The 21,973-nt window shown below is 38.8% G+C and overlaps 1 long non-coding RNA gene across 1 annotated transcript; it reads right to left on the reverse strand.

Annotated features, from left to right (window-relative positions):
* Positions 1-286: 286 nt before the first annotated feature.
* On the reverse strand, positions 287-21,069 carry LOC147380023 (uncharacterized). The gene is made up of 4 exons (XR_015166013.1): positions 20,865-21,069; positions 9,732-9,882; positions 7,919-8,026; positions 287-608 (listed from the first exon to the last, which is right to left on the reverse strand). It is a non-coding gene; the product is annotated as an uncharacterized LOC147380023 (long non-coding RNA).
* Positions 21,070-21,973: the final 904 nt, after the last annotated feature.

The following is a 21,973-nucleotide window of genomic DNA, read 5'->3' on the forward strand; positions in this document are numbered from 1 at the left end:
GATGTATTTACCATAGCATTAAGCATTAACAAGAAAGTTTAACTTTTCCTTATTTTTTTTAAAAGAGCATCTATTGGTCTATTCTGTTTGTTCTGCATAATACAGCAGTGTCATAAATTTTAAATCTAATAGACCAGTGGAGAGGGAATGCATAATGCACAGAAAAGGAGAAAGAAGCCTCTTTATGAATTAAAATATCAAAGAGTGAATACTAGTGTCTGTTTTGGTTTTGTTTTATAAAAAGAAAACATCTGGATTTTAAACAAAGGTAGTACAGAGCAGTGAGGAGAGTTTGGAAAACAAATATTTATTCCAGTCTCTCTTTAAAAATGGTCCATAGTCCTTCACAGACCTTCATTAGCATCATTTGAAAGTGAAAAAGTGAAAGTGAAAGTCATGTCTGGAATTCTCCAGGCCAGAACACTGGAGTGGGTAGCCTTTCCCTTCTCCAGAGGATCGTTTGAAGTTTCTTAAAAATACAAGTTTAGGAACCTCATCCCACACCTATTGAATCAGAGTCTTTTGAAACATGGATGGAAAATTTGCACTTGACAACTTCTTTGAGTAATTCAAATGCACGCTGAGGATAGGAAATCTTCATCTTTTGCCTGTAGGAGAGAACATGTACCAGGTTTTATAGCTGTATTTGACGCATGGTCACAGCACAAAATTAGCCTTAGCTTTCCTGAGGAGCTAAACTCTCCTCTTATATCAGGTAAGACATCATGTTTATGAAGAAAAACTGAAAAATATGAAACAGGTATCAGGATACAGTACAAACTATGTAGTAGTATAGTAAAGCAAGGCAAAATAAAGTTTGGGTAAGACTGCAAAGCTGGTTTGTTGCCAGCTTACACTGCAACAATTCTTCTGATTCATAACCAGAAAATGTGAATAAATCCACAAGTCTCTCTTTACGCACGTATGATTTAAGTTTCAGTGCCACTCAGCTAGATTGCAATCCATGTAAACAGACTGGCTGAATCACTAAATATCCCACTTGGAAATCTTTTAACTAGATTAGGAGCCCCTGGGTCTACACATTGAAAATGATTTTTCAGAAAGGATCTACAGTCATTAGTGATTAGTGGGGTTTCTGGAACAACTGTCTCACAGTCTAAGATGGCTAATCCATAAATGCATTAATTGTATTAGATGTGTGTAGGTAAGATAAAAAAGTCTACTAAGTGGGAAAATCACTGAATTATTCTGTATAGTTCACTGGGGAAAATGGTGTTAATATCTACCTGTAATATTACAGACATAACACAGGTATTATAGCTGTCACCAGATGATCAATACCAAAATCAGACTGATTATAGTTTTTGCAGCCAAAGATGGAGAAGCTCTCTACAGTCAGCAAAAACAAGACTAGGAGCTGACTGTGGCTCAGATCATGAACTCTTTATTGCCAAATTCAGACTTAAATTGAAGAAAGTAGGGAAAAACACTAGACCATTCAGGTATGACCCAAATAAAATTCCTTACAATTATACAGTGGAAATGATAAATAGATTCAAGGGATTAGATCTGATAGACAGAGTGCCTGAAGAACTATGGATGGAGGTTCATGACATTGTACAGGAGGCAGTGATCAGACCATCTCCATGAAAAAGAAATGCAAAAAGGCAAACAGGTTGTCTGAAGAGGACTTACAAATAGATATGAAAAGAAGAGAAGTGAAAGGCAAAGGAGAAAAAGAAAGATATACCCATTTGAATGCAGAGTTCCAAAGAATAGCAAAGAGAGATAAGAAAGGCTTCCTCAGGGATCAATGCAAAGAAATAGAGGAAAACAATAGAACAGGAAAGACTAGAGATCTCATCAAGAAAACTAGAGATACCAAGAGAACTTTTCATGCAAAGATGGGCACAATAAAGGACAGAAATGGTATGGACCTAACAGAAGCAGAAGATATTAAAGAGGTGGCAAGAATACACAGAAGAACTATACAAAAAAGATCTTTAAGACCCAGATAATCATGATGGTGTGATCACACACCTAAAGCCAGACATCCTGAAATGTCAAGTCAAGGGGGCCTTAAGAAGCATCACTACGAATAAAACTAGTGGACGTGATGGAATTCCATGTGAGCTATTCAAATCCTAAAAGGTGATGCTGTGAAAGGGTTGCACTCAGTATGCCAGCAAATTTGGAAAATTCAGCAGTGGCCACAGGACTGGAAAAGGTCAGTTTTCATTCCAATCCCAAAGAAAGGCAATGCCAAAGAATGCTCAAACTACCGCACAATTGCACTCATCTCACATGCTAGTAAAGTAATGCTTAAAATTTTCCAAGCCAGCCTTCAACAGTTCGTGAACCATGAACTTCCAGATGTTCAAGATGGATTTAGAAAAGGCAGAGGAGCCAAAGTCAAATTGCAAACATCTGTTGGATCATTGAAAAAGCATGAGAATTCCAGAAAAACATCTATTTCTGCTTTATTGACTATGCCAAAGCCTTTGACTGTGTGGATTACAATAAACTCTGGAAAATTCTTCAAGAGATGGAATACAAGACCACCTAACTTGCCTCCTGAGAAATCTGTATGCAGGTCAAGAAGCAACAGTTAGAACTGGATGTGGAACAACAGACTGGTTCCAAATCAGGAAAGGAGTAAGTCAAGGCTGTATATTGCCACCCTGCTTATTTAACTTATATGCAGAGTGTATCATGAGGAATGCTGGGCTGGATGAAGCATAAGCTGGAGTCAAGAGTGCCAGTAGAAATATCAATAACCTCAGATATGCAGATGATACCAGCCTTATGGCAGAAAGTGAAGAAGAACTAAAGCGCCTCTTGATAAAAGTGAAAGAGGAGAGCTAAAAAGTTGGCTTTAAACTCAACATTCAGAAAACTAAGATCATGGCGTCTGGTCCCATCACTTCATGGGAAATAGATGGGGAAACAGTGGAAACAGTGGCTGACTTTATTTTTCTGGGCTCCAAAATCACTGCAGATGGTGACTGCAGCCATGAAATTAAAAGACGTTTGCTCCTTGGAAGGAAAGTCATGACCAATCTAGACTGCACATTAAAAAGCAGAGACATTACTTTGTCAGCAAAGGTCTGTCTCGTCAAAGCTATGGTTTTTCCAGTAGTCATGTATGGATGTGAGAGTTGCACTAAAGAAAGCTGAGTGCCAAAGAATCGATGCTTTTGAACTGTGGTATTGGAGACGACTCTCGAGAGTCCCTTGGACAGCAGGGAGATCCAACCAATCCATCCTAAAGGAAATCAGTGAATATTCATTAGAAGGACTGATGCTGAAGCTGAAACTCCAATACTTTGGCCACCTGATGTGAGGAACTGACTCGTTTGAAAAGACCACGATGCTGGAAAAGATTGAAGGTGGAAGCAGCAGGGGACAGCAGAGGATGGTTGATGTCATCATCGATTCAATGAACATGAGTTTGAGTAAACTCTGGCAGTTGGTGATGGACAAGGAGGCCTGGTGTGCTGTAGTCAATGGTGTCTCACAGAGCCAGACACGACTGAGTGACTGAACTGACTGACTGACTGAACACAGGCATAATATAGACAAATTAGTTCTGTGTTTGAGTCAATAAATTATCAATGAATATCATTAACTGTGATTTTCCACCAAACAGGTATAAAGATTGTTTTAATATATTTAAAATACTTTATGATTTAGAAGTATCTTGAAAATGATTATAAAATATAAAAATACAGAAAAACTATGATTATTTTCCATGGATTAAATTGTCTCTCTGTTCCCAGAGACCTAAAGAAGCCTTCCAGATTTTAGCTGGCAATGCAAAGTGACATATTATGCACTCCTCGGATTTCTGTGCTTTTTAAAATCTTGTATCCAGAAAGAAACTTTATTAATGCAATCTGTTCTAGTATTTTTAACACAAATTGCATGGAATCCCAACTGATATATACTTATTAGACAATTTTTAGAAATAGAGCTTTATGTTATCACATGTATTCTATACTACTTAGGGATATGAAACTGGTCCTACTAATACTTACTTTTCTCACAGACCTAAACATAGCTCCACATACATTCAAGTTGCTGAATAGGTGTTCCTAGAACTGAATCATCTACTCCAGAAAGTGTCAGTTGAGAGAATGGTACATCCCACAAAAGACACGTTCTCCAAGGTATACAATCTCCTTCATGCATCCCCTAAAGATAATGGAATACCCACTCATCTCCTCCCCACTTTTTGAGAATCACTCCCAGAGAATCTCTGTAATTTCACTTCCTCTGCTGAAGGGGCTAAAAAGTTTAACATCACTGATCTGGCTCAATCATATCTTTATAAGGAGACAAGATGATTTAGACTGGGAATATTAGGTAACTTGATTTAGAAGTGCAGAATTCATATTAGTCTCAAAATCATGTCACAGTCAGGTATTTACAAAAATGTGTTCATAAGCCTTGGAACGAGTGATGGAAATGTAATGTAAAACATGGTGATTATAGTTAACAATACTGCATTGTATACTTCAAAGTTTCTGAGAGTAAATTGATCTTAAAAGTGCTTATCACAAGAAAAAATTTATAACTATGTATGGTGATAGATGTTAACTAGATTTATTGTGGTGATCATTTCACAATAAATACACATTGTTGTTGTTCAGTCATTGTCATGTCCGATTCTCGGCAACCTCATGGTCTGCAGCATGCCAGGCTTCCTTGTCCTTTAGTATCTCCAGGAGTTTTTGTTCAGATTAATATGCATTGAGTTGGTAATGCTGTATAACCATCTCATCCTCTGCTGCCCTTTTATCCTTTTGCCTTCAATCTTTCCTGGTCTTAGGATCTTTTCCAATGTGTTGGCACTTTGCATCAGGTGGCCAAAATATTGGAGCTTCAGCTTCAGCATCAGTCCTTCCAATGAGTATTCAGGGTTGATTTCCTTTAGGATGGGCTGGCTTGATCTCTTTGCTATCCAAAGGACTCTCAAGAGTCTTCTCTAACACCACAGTTCAAAAGCATCAATGCTTTGGTGCTCAGCCTTCTTTATGGCCCAACTCTCATATTCGTACATCACTAGAAAAACGATAGTTTTGACTATATAGATGCTTGTCGGCAAAGTGATGTCTCTGCTTTTTAATACGATGTCTATGTTTGTCATGGCTTTCCTTCCAAGAAGCAAGCATCTTTTAATTTCATAAATACATATAAAAATCATTTTTCATCATATCTGAATATAATGTCACATGTCAACTATACCTCAATTTTTTTTAATGTCTTAGAAATGACATTTAGGAGTAGAAAAAACACTGAAACTTCCATTCTAGATTGGATAAAGTAACGAGAGCTGGACTTACCCTCTCACCCAAAACAACTAAAAATCTGGGCAAAATACACATTGTAATCAGCTTTCAGAAATTCGATTTCAGGTGGCATAGAACAGTGATCACTGACAGAAGGGAGGAGAAAATAAGTGAGTCACAGGCTTTCCCTAGCTTACTTTCTAGAGAGAGTTTTGGACTGAATCATAAGGAGGGTGAAGCCTAGCAGATCCCAGCGAATCCACTGAGGGGAGGAGGTGGAGGTGGACCTGAGGAAGTCAGGATGTCTAGAGGCAACAAATCTAAGCACCAGATAAGAGAGATCTACATAGAGAAAGGACTCTGAAGACAGGCCAAGGGTCCTGATTGCTGAGCAGCTCACATGTGTGAGGAAACTACCCAAGAATCAGGAAAAACTCAACCAAAAGGATAAAATACATAATTCCTAGGGCACACATAAGACAGTATAATTCGTTTTCCCATTAGCCCGAGTGGAAAAACTCATAATTTGCAGGGAACTGGGGAGAAGGTATTACCTCAGAGAAGGGGCAAGGTGAGCCCTATACTAAGTGTTTCCCAGGTTCCACCTAACAAAGCTTAAAAAGAAGCCTCAAAAACAGAAGTCAACCTTCCTGCAACAAACCTAAAACAATTGAATTTGCAATCAAAAATACTATTACAAAGAAAATTGAACTCTAGGTTTAGATGACTTATTGATGAATTTTACTAAATGCTTAAAGAAAAAAAAAATAATACTAAATCCTATAACATATTCTTCCAGAAAATCAAAGAGGAAGGAATAATCCCCAATGAATTTTTTGTAAGGCCAATATTATCCTGATACCCAAACCAGACAAAGACACTACAAAAAAGACAAGTATTTTTCATCCACACTGATATTATAATCTTAGTGTAATTTTAGCAATTTGAGTCCACCAATATATAAAAGTATAATACATCATAAATGGAATTTATTCTAGGAATACAAAAAAAGTCAATTCAAAATTTAACCAATGTAATTCACCATGTTAACAGACTGAAAAAGGAAATCTATATGCCACTTTGAATAGACAGAGAAAAAGCACCTGACAACGTAATACTCCATTCCTGATTTAAACACAAACTCTCAGCAAACTAGAAATAGAAAGGAACTTCCTCAATCTGATACAAGGCATGTGGAAAAAAGCGACAGGTAACATCATACTTAACAGGTAAAAGACTAAATGCTTTCCCTTTAAGGGCCGAATAAAATGAAATATGTTTTACCACTTCCATCCAACACTGTTTTGGAGGCTTTATTCAGTGTAAAATTCAAGAATAAGAAATAAAAGATGAAAAAGAAAGGGGAAAAACATCTTGCTTTATAGACAGTGTAATCACCTATTTAGAAAATCCCCAAACTGCTTTCTATTCATGAAAAGCTCATGCCCTATTTGATCTACCAGAATTCTACCCCATTTCTAGACCTAGTTCAAATGTTAGTTTATACCCATTGGGCTTATTTCTTCCTCTCTTGAACTCCCTTAGTACTGCGTAATACTAAGTTCTTTATTGGGAAGAGAAAAATTGCATCATGGATTGATTCTAAGGTTAGATGTATATATGTCTCAACTCCTCTTCCAAGCCATTAATTCCTTGAGAATTAGAGAATGCATTTTGGTCATCCTTCTCCTTATCAGAGAAACGAGTCTAGTGCCTGCGCAATAGAAAATCTCAAGGAATACTTGCTGCTGTCAGTACTTGCTTATCAATCATACAGCTCATCTGCTTTTTATAAAAATCTATCTGGGTATAGCTGCTTTACAATGTTGTTAGTTTCTGCTGTACAACGAAGTGAATCAGCTATATGTATACACATATCCCCTTCCCTTTTGGATCTCCCTCTCACCCTTCCCCACCCTACCATCTGGGTCACCACAGAGCACTGAGCTGAGCTCCCTATGCTATACAGCAGGTTCTCACTGGCTACCTATTTTATATATGGTCATGTATTTATGTCAGTCTGAAACTCATCTGCTTTTGAGTGCAGTGTTCTGTAAGTTCTTCCACTCATGCTCATGGAGCTCTCCTATCTTATATAAGTGGAATATGCAAACTTCAGTTTCAGCTAACTTACCATATCCTATGCTGCTGCTGCTAAGTCGCTTCAGTCATCTCCCATAGACCCATAGACCCATAGATGGCAGCCCACCAGGCTCCCCATCCATGTAAGTATATTTCTATTGCTGCTATATAAAAGTTGCACATTTAAAAAATGATTATAATTATAATTTTCTATTGAAGAGATTTTAAACCCCGAGATATATCTTATAGTCCTGACACTGAAGACATGGGAAGAAAATTTTAACTCCTATATATTTTGGCTGTAAGAAGCAGATGCTGGGAAAATTTTCTGAACCACTCAGCAACCTCAGCTACTTTGATAGCGCAGGCCAACAAGCTGCACAAGCTTTTTACTTCCTGTTGAAAATTGGTCAGTGTGCACTAGTGGTTTATGCTCAGCTCTGCTCCTCTCAGTTTCTCATGCACTGAGCTGCTGTGGTCAGTGGTATGTCTGACCCTCTTTCTGCGGGCAAAGCCCATCTTCAGGTACAGCTCTTGTTGTTTAAGGAAAGCACACACAATTTTCTGAACAATACAATGCTCACCCCTTCTGGCAGCCCAGTCCTATGGCAAAACTCCGTCAGCCTCAGGCGTAACAAGGCACTGCAATGTTCTGTTGTTGGACTGTGGGGAACTAGGTTTCAGTGGCTTGCCTATAAATCAAGGGACAAATTTTCAGCATTAACGGCAACCATCGACTTTTATTTAATGTGATTTAAATGTTTATTAAACAATGTTGAATTTTAAATGCTCATTTTTTTTTTTTTTTTTACTTTAAGCTATTATCTACAGAAACTTAAAAATAATGTGTATGTTGGGAATTCTCTGGAAGTCTAGTGGTTAAGAATCCAAGCTTCCACTGAAGGAGATACAGGTTTGATCCCTGGTCAGAGAACCAAAATACCGTATGCCATGTGGCATCGCCAAAAAACAGAAGCAAAAAATAAGTGTGTTCTATAATAAAGTGCAAGTTTGTGGGAATACTGTTACATGTCAATAGATAACTAATACACTTGCCAGGTGGCCATCACGTGGACCAGCTTCATTTGATGAAAAGACCATTCTTCACTTGCAATTATTTCTTGACCTGTCTTTGCTTCTGATTATTTGAAATGAGGATCATGGGCCAGGAGTCAGATAAACCTGGGTTCACATCCCAGTTAATCCACTACGTAGCTGCATGTCTTTGAGTAGTATCCTTTCATGGTTTCCCTCATGAGTAGAGTTGCACAAAGATCTCAGAGTGAGTAAAAATATCACAAATGTTAGATTTGAGATGGAATTTGAATGGATGATACAGAAGAGACAGAACGTGTACTAGAAAGAATGTTTGAGGCTGGGGAAATCTGAGCTCCGTTTTGGGCTTGAGCTTTAGTTTTTTTTTTTTTTTTTTTACAGCTTGAGGTCTTTATCCCTGACCTGTCTTCCTGTACCTGGCCGCACAGTGCTAATGGTCAAGCATCGTTCTCAGGTTCTGCAATGCTGTGGACAAGGGCTATCCTGCAGACTGCTGGGTTCAAATCCAACTCCTCCCCTCACTAACTGAGTGGCCTCATGTACATCACTAACCTTCCCAGATTTCACTCCTCGGCTGTCCAATGAGGAAGCTGGGTTATGCGGCCTCTAAGGCCCTCTCCAGTTTCCACTTAAAAGAACAAGAGTAATTGTGTAGAGATTAAATTAAGGGCTCTAGAGTCATCCTGTCTAGATTTACAATCATTATACTTGATTCCTCATCTGTAAAACACAAACTTTAATGGTTTCTATCCCACAGGATTATTTTTAATGAAAATGAAATAAGCTAGTATTTGTAAAATGCCTTCAACCTTGCCTGGTACATAATAAGCCCTCAAGAAACGTTGGGATTCCCTGGTAGCTCAGCTGGTAAAGAATCCACCTGCAATGCAGGAGACCCCGGTTCAATTCCTGGGTTGGGAAGATCCGCTGGAGAAGGGATAGGCTACCCACTTTAATATTCTTGGGCTTCCCTGGTGGCTCAGCTGGTAAAGAATCTGCCTGCAGTGCAGGTGACCCCAATTCTATCCCTGGGTTGGGAAGATCCCCTGGAGAAGGGAATGGCTACCCACTCCATTCCAGCCAGGAGAATTCTAGGGACTGTATAGTCTATGGGATCTCAAAAAGTTGGACATGACTAAGCAACTTTCACTTCACTTCAAGAGATGTTAATTTTTATTATTACAATGATTCATATCAGGGAGAAGCAACATGACCTCAAGTGTAGAGTCTGAAGGTATTAGCAGAATCAGAGCAATCTAGATTTCTTTAAAAAAAAAAAAAAAACAAAACTCTGGTGTCATTCTCCACTATGAGTTGAGAGAGTCTGTGATCAAGCCTCACCTCCACCTGCTCCCTCCTCTTCCTCTCCATTCTAGGTTCCTCAGTGTCCTCCATTCAACTCAAAGGTGCTCAGTTTCCTTTCCAATCCTCCATCAGGGTTTGTTTTCTTCCTAACATAATTCCTTGCTCTGGAACTTTCCCCTTAAGTATGCTGTAATAATGAAGATAATGATGACAATTAAATTTCAGGCATAGTAAGATGATGGATGGGAGGATTCTGAAAAAAGTACTTGCCTTCCAAGAATTTCATTCAGGAATTGATTTCAACACTATAGAATACGAAGAAGATTTTGGGTGCCAGAAGTTAAAGATACATTTTTATCCAATCTTTATTTTTGGTTGTTTTGTCCTTTCATTTTAAGGTTTATACTATTGAAATATTGCCCTCATTAAATAGTATTATATAAAGAAAGAAAAATATGTGAAGGTTGGAAAATAGCTCTTTTTAGAAAAGAGAGAGAGAAAGGCTATTAAAGTACAAATAAAATGTGAAAGGATTCATTATTTTACTTAAAAAGCCTTGATCAAACACCTACTATGTGCTAGTCACTCAAACGGATAATACACAGATAGATAAGACATGATCTTGACTTATCATGAGGGGGAATGATACTTTTTAAAAAATAATTGAGATTACCTGTGAAAACTCAGAACTTTGAAAAATTCCTTCTATTTATTTGAAGGTTTAGTAGTGTTTTATTTGCACTATACTTAAGGGAGGGCTGCATAATTGTTTTATTGGTTGGGCCTCAAGAGTCTTAATTGAACCCTGTCTCATGGAGATATCCAAGAAAAAAAGGGTGAGGGGCAGCAGAGGTTGATATGAAAAAGTGGTATTTGGGATACCTTAAAGGACGAATGAAAATCTGTCTACCTAGTGATGTGAAAGGGGAGGGGAAGGGACTTCTAAGCTAAGTAGAAAACTCAGATGATGCTCCTTTGAAAGTCTAAAAGAAGATGTGTGGCCTGTACAGTAACTGCAGCGGTTCATTGCTGCTGGAGCACATAATGCGGGAGAAACGGTAAGTAGGCTTCATCCAGGTCACCAAGGGCCCCCTGAGCTCTGCTAAGATCCAGGTTGTTCTGTAAAGAAAATGCTGTGTCTGTGGTTGAACAGACAGCAGCTTCAACTCCCAAGGAGTTCCAGGGAGATTTGAGGAGTGGGGTTTCCCTTCAGGTTCAAGACCAGGGCCTGTCTGTATCACCTCACTTTCCCAGGCATTTGGCCTGGTCATTTGAAGGAGGGTATTATTGGGGCAAGCAGCTGAGATCATAACTGGCCAAGGAGATTCACAGAAGACATTATTTTATCTGTTGCTATGAATTCGTCTTCCCACACAGAAAAAGTTGGATTTGTTTAGAATCAATCAAATTGGTAGCCAGCCAGTCTTTCTGCCATAAAGCAATTCCCCAAACATCCCTGTTTATTTTCAGATTGTTTTCCTGTGAAAGTGTTTTTGCCTATCTAGAGTGTCTGTCCTATTCCAAAACTAAAATTAATAATAGCTAGAACATTTCTTGAGGCATTTCATTCTCAGGATCACACACTGTTAGTTCTTCAAGCAATTTTTAATTTGCTTCTCACTGAGATGTGTTAGCAATTATGCTTCTGTTTTAATTCTTAGTGTTTCAGTGAACATAATCATTGAGTCATGGCCTTACTATAGATAACTATATCATAGTTATTTCAACAGAGCTCTTATTCTAAGTGTTTGGGTAAAAAGGGCCAAGGCTAAATCTGTTCAACTTTTTTTTCAAAGCAAAAAGGAAGAGGCCTTTAAATTTCAGAAACTCACCAGAAATTGAGTTGTGAAATATGAATCATTTACTGGCCTTTATCCCATAAGCTATAGAAAATACACTGACTAAATCCTTAGGAACAAGGACATAATTATTGTTACTCTTGTTTTACAACTGGAATACAAAAGAATAAAATGGCAGTAATTCTATTCTCAATTTTTGGAAAAGTTTGAGAAGGATAGATATTAAACCTTTGAATGTTTTGTAGATTTCACCAGTGATGCTGAGAAGATAAACTTCTGTTGTTTAATCCATCCAGTGTGTGATACTTTCTTATGGCATCCTTAGTAAATTAATACAGGTACCATTGCAAACCTATTAGAATGGCTAAAAGTAAGGAGTGCAGTTTGGAGTGTAGTTGGCTGCTTATAAAGAATGAGAGATTAAAAGAAGTACTGAAAAAAAAAAAAGAAAAGAAGTACTGGACTGAATGAATTAAGGAGCTGCCCAGGAAAGAAGAAAAGAATTGTAAGGAAACAAATAATTTGGGTGTCATCAGTATGGTCAATAGATCTTTTTGTTAAAACATAAAGTTCTTCTATGGGCTTCCCTGGTGGCTCATACTGTAAAGAATCTTCCTGCAATGTGGGAGACCTGGGTTCAATCCCTGGGTTGGGAAGATCCCCTGGGGGAGGGGCATGGCAACCCACTTCAGTATTCTTGCCTGGAGAATCCCCATGGACAGAGGAGCCTGGCAGGCTACAGTCAATGGGGTCGCAAAGAGTCAGACATGACTGAGCGACTAGGTGCACACACACACACAAAGTTCTTCTATGGAACATTTCGTAAACTGTAAAACTCTCATTTTTCCTGTGCCTCCTACCTCCTTTTCCAGTATAATTGGATGTCAACTGCTTTATGGAGAAGGCAATGGCAACCCACTCCAGCACTCTTGCCTGGAAAATCCCATGGATAGAGGAGCCTGGTGGGCTGCAGTCCATGTGGTCACTAAGAGTCAGACACGACTGAGCGACTTCACTTTCACTTTTCACTTTAATGCATTGGAGAAGGAAATGGCAACCCACTCCAGTATTCTTGCCTGGAGAATCCCAGGGACAGAGGAGCCTGGTGGGCTGCTGTCTATGGGGTCACACAGAGTCGGACACTACTGAAGCGACTTAGCAGCAGCAGCAGCAGCAGCAACTGCTTTAAATCAACTAATGATTCAGGAAAGGAGTGTTAGTTTTTTTTTTTTTTAATTTTTTTAAATTTTTTTTTTAAATTTTATTTTTAAACTTTACATAATTGTATTAGTTTTGCCAAATATCAAAATGAATCTGCCACAGGCATACATGTGTCCCCATCCTGAACCCTCCTCCCTCCTCCCTCCCCACACCATCCCTGTGGGTCGTCCCAGTGCACCAGCCCCAAGCATCCAGTATCGCGCATCGAACCTGGACTGGCAACTCGTTTCTTACATGATATTCTACATGTTTCAATGTCACTCTCCCAAATCTTCCCACCCTCTCCCTCTCCCACAGAGTCCATAAGACTGTTCTATACATCAGTGTCTCTTTTGCTGTCTCATACACCAGGTTATTGTTACCATCTTTCTAAATTCCATATATATGCGTTAGTATACTGTATTTCTGTTTTTCCTTCTGGCTTACTTCACTCTGTATAATAGGCTCCAGTTTCATCCACCTCATTAGAACTGATTCAAATGCATTCTTTTTAATGGCTGAGTAATACTCCATTGTGTATATGTACCACAGCTTTCTTATCCATTCATCTGCTGATGGACATCTAGGTTGCTTCCATGTCCTGGCTATTATAAACAGTGCTGCGATGAACATTGGGGTACACGTGTCTCTTTCCCTTCTGGTTTCCTCAGTGTGTATGCCCAGCAGTGCGATTGCTGGATCATAAGGCAGTTCTATTTCCAGTTTTTTAAGGAATCTCCACACTGTTCTCCATAGTGGCTGTACTAGTTTGCATTCCCACCAACAGTGTAAGAGGGTTCCCTTTTCTCCACACCCTCTCCAGCACTTATTATTTGTAGACTTTTGGATCGCAGCCATTCTGACTGGTGTGAAATGGTATCTCATAGTGGTTTTGATTTGCATTTCTCTGATAATGAGTGATGTTGAGCATCTTTTCATGTGTTTGTTAGCCATCTGTATGTCTTCTTTGGAGAAATGTCTATTTAGTTCTTTGGCCCATTTTTTGATTGGGTCATTTATTTTTCTGGAGTTGAGCTGTAGGAGTTGCTTGTATATTTTTGAGATGAGTTGTTTGTCAGTTGCTTCATTTGCTATTATTTTCTCCCATTCTGAAGGCTGTCTTTTCACCTTGCTAATAGTTTCCTTTGATGTGCAGAAGCTTTTAAGGTTAATTAGGTCCCATTTGTTTATTTTTGCTTTTATTTCCAATATTCTGGGAGGTGGGTCATAGAGGATCCTGCTGTGATGTATGTCAGAGAGTGTTTTGCCTATGTTCTCCTCTAGGAGTTTTATAGTTTCTGGTCTTACGTTGAGATCTTTAATCCATTTTGAGTTTATTTTTGTGTATGGTGTTAGAAAGTGGTCTAGTTTCATTCTTTTACATGTGGTTGACCAGATTTCCCAGCACCACTTGTTAAAGAGATTGTCTTTAATCCATTGTATATTCTTGCCTCCTTTGTCAAAGATAAGGTGTCCATATGTGCGTGGATTTATCTCTGGGCTTTCTATTTTATTCCATTGATCTATATATCTGTCTTTGTGCCAGTACCATACTGTCTTGATAACTGTGGCTTTGTAGTAGAGCCTGAAGTCAGGTAGGTTGATTCCTCCAGTTCCATTCTTCTTTCTCAAGATCGCTTTGGCTATTCGAGGTTTTTTGTTTTTCCATACAAATTGTGAAATTATTTGTTCCAGCTCTGTGAAGAATACTGTTGGTAGCTTGATAGGGATTGCATTGAATCTATAAATTGCTTTGGGTAGTATACTCATTTTCACTATATTGATTCTTCCAATCCATGAACATGGTATATTTCTCCATCTATTAGTGTCCTCTTTGATTTCTTTCACCAGTGTTTTATAGTTTTCTATGTATAGGTCTTTAGTTTCTTTAGGTAGATATATTCCTAAGTATTTTATTCTTTCGGTTGCAATGGTGAATGGAATTGTTTCCTTAATTTCTCTCTCTGTTTTCTCATTATTAGTGTATAGGAATGCAAGGGATTTCTGTGTGTTGATTTTATATCCTGCAACTTTACTATAGTCATTGATTATTTCTAGTAATTTTCTGGTGGAATCTTTAGGGTTTTCTATGTAGAGGATCATGTCATCTGCAAATAGTGAGAGTTTTACTTCTTCTTTTCCAATTTGGATTCCTTTTATTTCTTTTTCTGCTCTGATTGCTGTGGCCAAAACTTCCAAAACTATGTTGAATAGTAATGGTGAAAGTGGGCACCCTTGTCTTGTTCCTGACTTTAGAGGAAATGCTTTCAATTTTTCACCATTGAGGATAATGTTTGCTGTGGGTTTGTCATATACAGCTTTTATTATGTTGAGGTATGTTCCTTCTATTCCTGCTTTCTGGAGAGTTTTTATCATAAATGGATGTTGAATTTTGTCAAAGGCTTTCTCTGCATCTATTGAGATAATCATATGGTTTTTATTTTTCAATTTGTTAATGTGGTGTATTACATTGATTGATTTGCAGATTTTGAAGAATCCTTGCATCCCTGGGATAAAGCCCACTTGATCATGGTGTATGATCTTTTTAATGTGTTGTTGGATTCTGATTGCTAGAATTTTGTTAAGGATTTTTGCATCTATGTTCATCAGTGATATTGGCCTGTAGTTTTCTTTTTTTGTGGCATCTTTGTCAGGTTTTGGTATTAGGGTGATGGTGGCCTCATAGAATGAGTTTGGAAGTTTACCTTCCTCTGCAATTTTTTGGAAGAGTTTGAGCAGGATAGGTGTCAGCTCTTCTCTAAATTTTTGGTAGAATTCAGCTGTGAAGCCGTCTGGACCGGGGCTTTTGTTTGCTGGAAGATTTTTGATTACAGTTTCAATTTCCATGCTTGTGATGGGTCTGTTAAGATTTTCTATTTCTTCCTGGTCCAGTTTTGGAAAGTTGTACTTTTCTAAGAATTTGTCCATTTCTTCCACGTTGTCCATTTTATTGGCATATAATTGTTGATAGTAGTCTCTTATGATCCTTTGTATTTCTGTGTTGTCTGTTGTGATCTCTCCATTTTCGTTTCTAATTTTGTTGATTTGATTTTTCTCCCTTTGTTTCTTGATGAGTCTGGCTAATGGTTTGTCAATTTTATTTATCCTTTCAAAGAACCAGCTTTTGGTTTTGTTGATTTTTGCTATGGTCTCTTTTGTTTCTTTTGCATTTATTTCTGCTCTAATTTTTAAGATTTCTTTCCTTCTACTAACCCTGGGGTTCTTCATTTCTTCCTTTTCTAGTTGCTTTAGGTGTAGAGTTAGGTTATTTATTTGACTTTTTTCTTGTTTCTTGAGGTGTGCCTGTATTGCTATGAACTTTCCCCTTAGGACTGCTTTTACCGTGTCCCACAGGTTTTGGGTTGTTGTGTTTTCATTTTCATTCGTTTCTATGCAAATTTTGATTTCTTTTTTGATTTCTTCTGTGATTTGTTGGTTATTCAGCAGCGTGTTGTTCAGCCTCCATATGTTGGAATTTTTAATAGTTTTTCTCCTGTAATTGAGATCTAATCTTATTGCATTGTGGTCAGAAAAAATGCTTGGGATGATTTCTATTTTTTTGAATTTACCAAGGCTAGCTTTATGGCCCAGGATGTGATCTATCCTGGAGAAGGTTCCATGTGCGCTTGAGAAAAAGGTGAAATTCATTGTTTTGGGATGAAATGTCCTATAGATATCAATTAGGTCTAACTGGTCTATTGTATCGTTTAAAGTTTGTGTTTCCTTGTTAATTTTCTGTTTAGTTGATCTATCCATAGGTGTGAGTGGGGTATTAAAGTCTCCCACTATTATTGTGTTATTGTTAATTTCTCCTTTCATACTTGTTAGCATTTGTCTTACGTACTGTGGTGCTCCCGTGTTGGGTGCATATATATTTATAATTGTTATATCTTCTTCTTGGATTGATCCTTTGATCATTATGTAGTGACCTTCTTTGTCTCTTTTCACAGCCTTTGTTTTAAAGTCTATTTTATCTGATATGAGTATTGCTACTCCTGCTTTCTTTTGGTCCCTATTTGCATGGAAAATCTTTTTCCAGCCCTTCACTTTCAGTCTGTATGGGTCCCCTGTTTTGAGGTGGGTCTCCTGTAGACAACATATGTAGGGGTCTTGTTTTTGTATCCATTCAGCCAGTCTTTGTCTTTTGGTTGGGGCATTCAATCCATTTACGTTTAAGGTAATTACTGATAAGTATGATCCCGTTGCCATTTACTTTATTGTTTTGGGTTCGAGTTTATATACCGTTTTTGTGTTTCTTGTCTAGAGAATATCCTTTAGTATTTGTTGGAGAGCTGGTTTGGTGGTGCAGAATTCTCTCAGCTTTTGCTTGTCTGAAAAGCTTTTGATTTCTCCTTCATACTTGAATGAGATCCTTGCTGGGTACAATAATCTGGGCTGTAGGTTATTTTCTTTCATCATTTTAAGTATGTCTTGCCATTCCCTCCTGGCTTGAAGAGTTTCTATTGAAAGATCAGCTGTTATCCTTAAGGGAATTCCCTTGTGTGTTATTTGTTGTTTTTCCCTTGCTGCTTTTAATATTTGTTCTTTGTGTTTGATCTTTGTTAATTTGATTAATATGTGTCTTGGGGTGTTTCTCCTTGGGTTTATCCTGTTTGGGACTCTCTGGGTTTCTTGGACTTGGGTGATTATTTCCTTCCCCATTTTAGGGAAGTTTTCAACTATTATCTCCTCAAGTATTTTCTCATGGTCTTTCTTTTTGTCTTCTTCTTCTGGAACCCCTATTATTCGAATGTTGTAGCGTTTAATATTGTCCTGGAGGTCTCTGAGATTGTCCTCATTTCTTTTAATTCGTTTTTCTTTTATTCTCTCTGATTCATTTATTTCTACCATTCTATCTTCTAATTCACTAATCCTATCTTCTGCCTCTGTTATTCTACTATTTGTTGCCTCCAGAGTGTTTTTAATTTCATTTATTGCATTATTCATTATATATTGACTCTTTTTTATTTCTTCTAGTTCCTTGTTAAACCTTTCTAGCATCTTCTCAATCCTTGTCTCCAGGCTATTTATCTGTGATTCCATTTTAGTTTCAAGATTTTGGATCAATTTCACTATCATTATTCGGAATTCTTTATCAGGTAGATTCCCTATCTCTTCCTCTTTTGTTTGGTTTGGTGGGCATTTATCCTGTTCCTTTATCTGCTGAGTATTCCTCTGTCTCTTCATCTTGTTTAAATTGCTGAGTTTGGGGTGTCCTTTATGTATCCTGGCAGTTTGTGGAGTTCTCTTTATTGTGGCGTTTCCTCACTGTGCGTGGGTTTGTACAGGTGGCTTGTCAAGGTTTCCTGGTTAGGGAAGCTTGTGTCGGTGTTCTGGTGGATGGGGCTGTATTTCTTCTCTCTGGAGTGCAATGAAATGTCCAGTAGTGAGTTATAAGATGTCTATAGTTTTGGGGTGACTTGGGCAGCCTGTATCTTGAAGCTCAGGGCTGTGTTCCTTTGTTGCTGGAGAATTTGCTTGGTATGTCTTGCCCTGGAACTTATTGGCCCTTGTGTGGTGCTTGGTTTCAGTGTCGGTATGGAGGCATTTGATGAGCTCCTGTCAATTAATGTTCCTTGGAGTCAGGAGTTCCCTGGAGTCAGGGTTTGGACTTAAGTCTCCTGCTTCCGGTTATCGGTCTTATTTTTACAGTAGTTTCAAAACTTCTCCTTCTATACAGCACCATTGATAAAACGTCTACATTAAAGATGAAAAGTTTCTCTACGATGCGGGTCACTCAGAGAGGTTCACAGGGTTACATGGAGAAGAGAAGAGGGAGGAGGGAGTTAGAGGTGACCCAAATGAGATGAGGTGAATCAATAATGGAGAGAGTGGGGTAGCCAGTAGTCGCTTCCTTATGTGCACTCCACAACTAGACCACTCAGAGATGTTCATGGAGTTATACAGAGAAGAGAAGAAGGAGGAAGGTGACAGAGGTGGCCAGAAGGATAAAAGGGGGGAATGAAAAGGAGGGAGACAGATCCAGCCAGTAATCAGTTCCCTAAGTGTTCTCCACCGTCTGGAACACACAGAAATTCACAGAGTTGGGTAGAGTAGAGGGGTTAGGGAGGAGACACAGGCGACCTGGTGGAGAAAAAGGAGAGTCTAAAGGGAGAGAGAGCAGTCAAGCCAGTATTCTTGCTCCCTAGTGAAAAATGGGTCCTGAAGATTGGGTTCTTAAAGATACAAAATTGGTAACAAATACATAAAAGCAAGAATTAAAAATCTAGAGTAGAGTTTGGAATTTCAAAAATACGATGTTAAAGAAAAGAAGAAGGAAAAGAAAGAGAGAAAAAACGAACAAACAAAAACAAACAAGGTCGTGAAAATTGTAAAGAAAGTACAGGTACAAAATTGATAACTAATACCAAAAAGCAAAAATTAAAAATCTAGAGTAGAGTTTGGAATTTCAAAAATACAATGTTAAAAAAAAAAAAGAAGAAGAAGAAAAATAAAGAGAGAAAACAGACAAACGAAAACAAACAATGTCACAAAAATTATAAAGAAAATACAGGTACAAAATTGATATTATTCAGATATACAATGTTATATAGAAGAAGAAGAGAAAGAAACAGAGAAGAAGAAAAAAAGAAGTCACAGAAATTATATAAAAATAAACTATAGGTACAAAATTGATAACAAATACCAAAAAGCGAAAATTAAAAATCTAGAGTAGAGTTTAGAATTTCAAAAATACAATGTTAAAGAAAAGAAAAAAAAAAAGAAAAAAAAAAAACAAGGTCAAAAAATTATAAAATATATATATATGAAGTTTGCTGAAGAAGAAAAAAATAGGGTCTTTTTTTTTTTGCAAAGTAATAGGTTATAAAAGTGAAAATTAAAGGAACAATAGAAGACTTAAAAAATTTTTTTTTTAATTAAAAAAAAAAAAAGAAAGAATGATCGTAAAAATACTAAAAATATATCTAGGACATTCTTGGTGGTGTTGTGGGTTCAGTTCATTTTTGGCTAGTTCCTTGGTCAGACTTATATTTCTCAAGATCTATAGGCCCCTTCCTATGTAGTCCGTAGTAACCACAGGGTTTTGGTCTATTGCCTGTAGCTTCCAAGGCGTTTCCCTCTGTTATATCTTCTTCTGTTTGCTAGTCTCTTCAGTATCTGGTTTCCGCCCTGACACAAAGGGGACAGTGGAGGACACTTTTTTTTTTTTTTTAGGCTTACTTGTTCAGTCGCGCTGTGGGGAGGGAGGGAGGAATGCTGCAAACAAATAACACTGGCGTGGACTCGCAGTGCCTCAGCCACCCTGGGTCTGCCCCCGCTCACGGCGTGTGTAGCCTCCCTGTCCACACTGCTCGGACTCTAGGTTGTTCCGCCGGGAACAATCCGAGGCTGGCCCTGGGCTGCATGCACCTCCCAGGTCCAAGCCGCTCAGGTTCAGGCACTCGGGTAGTCCTCAGAGGCGCAGACTCAGTTGGGCCTGCGTTTTGTGCTCTTCCCAGGTCCGAGCAGCTCAGGTGATGAGGTGTTTGGCAAGCGCCAATGCTGCGACTTACCGCCTCCCCGCCACTTGGTTTTCTGGTTGTAAAACCGGCGCACCTTCTCAGGCAGATGTTGACCGTCCAGACCCCCAAGAAGTTTTAGTTAGCAAAGAAACCCGCTTACAGTTTTATAGATAATGTCTCTCTGGGGCTGCGATTGCCCCCTTCCGGCTCTGGCTGCCTGTCACTGGAGGGGGAAGGTCAGCAGCCGGCTATCTCTGTTCAGTCCTTTGTTCCGTGCGCGGGCCTGGTGGTTTTAGGTTAGGACTGGCTTTTCGCGTGGTAAATATCCCACAGTCTGGTTTGCTAGCCCAAATTATTTCGCTCAGATAGCGCTCAGGGTATTCAGGTCAGATTCTTACTCTCAGCGATGCAGCCCGCGCCGCGCCTCCCTGCCCAGCCGCCGCTTGCTAATGGCGCATGCAGGCGTCTGCGCTGCTTCTCCGCTGGGGGAGTTACCGTAGGGCTCGCAATCTGCGAGTTTTAATTGTTTATTTATTTTTCTCCCTGTTATGTTGCCCTCTGTGCTTCCAAAGCTCGGCACAGATTCGGCAGTGAGAAGGTTTCCTGGTGTTTGGAAACTTCTCTCTTTTTAAGATTCCCTTCCCGGGATGGAGCTCCGTCCCTCCCTCTTTTGTCTCTTTTTTTTTGTCTTTAATATTTTTTCCTACCTCCTTTCGAAGAGTTGGGTTGCTTTTCTGGGTGCCTGATGTCCTCTGCCAGCATTCAGAAGTTGTTTTGTGGAATTTACTCGACGTTTAAATGCTCTTTTGTTGAATTTGTGGGGGAGAAAGTGTTCTCCCCGTCCTACTCCTCCGCCATCTTGGCTCCTCCCCTGCAGGAGTGTTAGTTTACTTCGGCCAAAGTGTATCAAGGCTCACTTGCAATAAAAAATCAGTATAAATTATTGCCATGTGATTTGAACCATTAACACTGAACAAACCAGAGTAAATGGATGTTTGGATTTAACCAGGGCTAAGGACTATCAAAGTTAGTATGACAGAGATTTGAGGAAATCTCGAGAGCTAGTGAGTACAGATTTGAAATGTGAATCTTGGGGTCCAGGCCAGATTGAGAGGAACACTAAGGTAGAACGACTAAAAGACAAAAGGGAAGGATCAGAGAGCTAGCTTTGAGCTATTGTGGAGAAGACATGAAGGGAAGGGAAGAAAGGTTGGAAAAAAGCAGAGAAAAGTTAATTTGTAGCTCATGCTTATTTTAACACAGGTAACATCACTATTTACAGTGGAGAAAATGGAAGTGTGATAAGTTTGGGTAACTTGTGTACAATCATAGAAGTATGCAGGCAGCATTCAGGCTCAGGTCTGACAGTGTAATCCATGCCCTTTCCACTATTCTTCATTAACTGTAAATTAAAGAGCAAGATGGAAGAAAAAAAATAGAAGTCAATCAAAAAAGGTGAAGCTTAAAGTCTAAGGTACTGGTGTTGACACACTTAAGCCTGAAGATAAGTTTCAAAGTATAGCTACCCATGCATTTGCTGGAGTGGAGGAGAGCTAACGGGAAAGAGGTGATTCATACCCAAAGCTCTGTGCATGTGGCACAGCAAAGGCCATCATGTGGACACTTCAGGTCAGAGTAGAAGAGTGGAATACAGAGCAAGGGTGAGAGAAAGAGAGAGACTGAGGAAGACTGATTCCTCAGCTGCTGCCTCAAAGAAGACGAAATAATAAAACAGCCCATACCGAGATTCTATGTTCTTTCTTCCCATCTGATTTTAGGGAAGAACCAAAAAACCCAAAAAGCAAAGGGTAGTAAT

This window comes from Bos grunniens, chromosome 1, assembly GCF_055505025.1.
Source record: "Bos grunniens cultivar Pamir isolate PY7600 chromosome 1, Bosgru_T2T1.0, whole genome shotgun sequence".
NCBI lineage: Eukaryota > Metazoa > Chordata > Mammalia > Artiodactyla > Bovidae > Bos > Bos grunniens.